This window comes from Sphaeramia orbicularis, chromosome 14 (assembly GCF_902148855.1).
Source record: "Sphaeramia orbicularis chromosome 14, fSphaOr1.1, whole genome shotgun sequence".
NCBI lineage: Eukaryota > Metazoa > Chordata > Actinopteri > Kurtiformes > Apogonidae > Sphaeramia > Sphaeramia orbicularis.
This window is the reverse complement of record NC_043970.1, coordinates 19,231,093-19,233,989: the sequence shown is the minus strand read 5'-3', so window position 1 is coordinate 19,233,989 and position 2,897 is coordinate 19,231,093.

Sequence of the window (2,897 nt, the reverse complement as noted above, 5' to 3'; positions counted from 1 at the left end):
GGTCGGTTTCAGATGCTGCAGCTCTTTCATAATTCATAGTTTGAGTTATTGTTTGTTCAGTATTAATTGTCAGCCTTGTAAATCCAAGCTGGACTGACTGTACATATCCTGACCAAGGAAAATCAAATTCTCACTTTGTGCAGTAATCTACACCTGGCTTTTCTGCCTCCGTCCATAATAATAGATAGATATTTTATTCATCCCATAGGGAAATTTACACTTTTTACACAATTTACAATATATTTTATATAGACTAAATGTCATCTAAAATTAACATTTATTTATTTATTTATTTGTATTTCATTTATTTCGATCATGGTTGTGCATTTCATCAGTAAACATTCAGTAATCATCAAGTAAACAAACATGTACACACCCATGCTCGAAAAGGAGCAGGATGAAGAAAATCTTATATTTCCTGCCCCCTTCTAAATAATAATAGCCTTAATGGTTAGCCATACACAACTAGCTATAAAATCATACAGTATAAAGTCAGACAAACCAACTAAATACATCCGAAGATAGTACAAAATGAATACAAAACCAAGTGCAAAACTACATATCCAGAAAGTACAAAACATACGTAAAAATAAACCTGACGAAATGATGCAAAAACATTTTACCAGTCCAAAGCAAGTAAATAAATATGTCACAAAATACAAAACAAATATGAAGCCAAATGTAAAACTTATAACTGTTCATATACTCTCATTGTTCTTTCTTTATACACTTTTTTCAGTTGGAATATGTTTTTACAGTCCTTCAGCTCATTTTAAAGAGAATTCCAGAGTTTAACACCAACCACTGATACACACATCTGCTTCAAAGTTGTCCGTGCACACTAGTGTTTGAAATGACCTTTCCTTCTATGCTCGTCCCTCTCTGAAGTGAAGACAAACAGTTCTTGTAATTTAGCTGGCAGTGCTTTACTTTTGGCCTTGAACATAACAAGTAATGTCTGTAACTTAACTAGCTCCTGCCATTTCAATACTCCAGAATTAATAAATAATGTATTAGTGTGTTCCTGATAATCTGCTTTATGGATAATTCTGATAGCTCTCTTCTGCAGGAGATACAACGGCTTTGTGTTACTCTTATATGTATTACCCCAGACTTCCACACAGTAGCTGATATATGGTAATATATGAGCACAATACAGTGTTCGCATTGCCCTGTAATCACATAGTATAACATAGTATTGCAAACTATTACATGATCAAACACAAATTTATTTTAGCAAAAAAAATGTCTGGGGTTGCCAGAAATTTGTGATGTTAAAATGGACTCACAAGCCAAGAAAGGTTGGGAAGCACTGCTTTAACTGTTCTGTTCAGACAATATGAGAATTTTTGCATTAATTTTTGGATATTTTATACCAGGTTTCATTAAACACATCTCAGATGTTTCTAAATGTTGATGTTTCTTGTCATGGGGTCAGGGGTCACATTAAATTGTGACTTTAACCTTTACAACCCAATCATTTACATTTACTCTTTTAAGGATTTGGACATATTTCCCGTAGTTTCTTGTTGCATCTGAAGAAAAGAGAATGAAAAAAAAATACACTCAATTCAACCCTGCAAAAACTACAAAGCTAAATATGGCCTTAGATTTTTCCACAGTACTGTGCACCCCGTGAAAATATAATGACCTCTAAGTACAACATTACTGAGAATTTTATAAGTGAATTAAATGATCAGATTTTCTTTTCTGTGTATTTGAGTTTCTCCTGAACAGAAACTCCAGATTCTTATCATCGTCTGAAAAAATGAGGAAGAACATTCAGATTTCAACAGACAAAAGTTTTTTTTTCCCATGTTCAGCACTTTTCTTTGTTCTATAAACAGACAGGAAAGAGTGACCAAGGGGGCGGAGCTACAGCAGTAAAACAGCCAATCACACACAGACTAACATTAGTTCAGGGTTTCAGCGGGTGTTTAGAGCTTGTATTACACTATAGTTTTATTTAGGGTTTAGAGCTGGTGATAAAACTATGTGATTATTTTTGTATCACAATAAATATCATTATCTGTGCATTTTCTTTTGTCTTCAAGGTATGTTCTGTTCACATTGTGAGATAAAACACATTTCAAGTGATGTATTACTTTTGTATTTATTTATTTCACACATGGACATTTAATTGAAAAAAAACCCAAACACATTGTGATAACAATTTTTAATCCTCTACTTCTGAATTAGCTTATTGTTCTTCTGTTTAGGTGTTTGTTATGTTCTAATAACAAAGAGAAACTGTAACAAAACTAGCAAAATGTGTTTTATCATTAATTTAACAATAATTCTATCAAAACAATAATTCTTCAATCTTTTTAAAAATGTTTCAAAAATGGGAAAGAAAAATAATAATAAAAAAATCACAAATAAACAATGCAAAAATGAGAAAAAGACACATGTGAAGAACATGTGTGTGGAATTTGAAAAGAAATGTGTGAACATCTGAGAAATCAGTTGGGCAAATTGTCTAAATTGAAATTTTCTAAAAAGTTTTTTTTTTTTTTTTTTCAATCCCAAAATTTAAATTCAGCCATCAAAGTGTGCTAGTGGTAAAGAACATGTGTGTCCAATTTGAAAAGAAATGGGTGAATAGTGTCCTAGAAATCAGTTGGACAATAATCTCAGGCGGATGGACAGACAGACGGAGGGACAGATGGAATTGAAGACCCTGGTGCTAAAAGGACTGAAGTCATAAAAAAATCTGTTAAAAATATTTAAAAGGTGGATTTAGCTAAACAAATACAACATGTTTATATGCTCAACTTGAATTGTCCAAAAATGTGACTTGAATACTTTTAGCACCAGGGTCTTCAATTCCTAGTATATCGATATACCCACCAGTGAAATGATGACATAATAAATGATGACAAATGAAGACATATGAG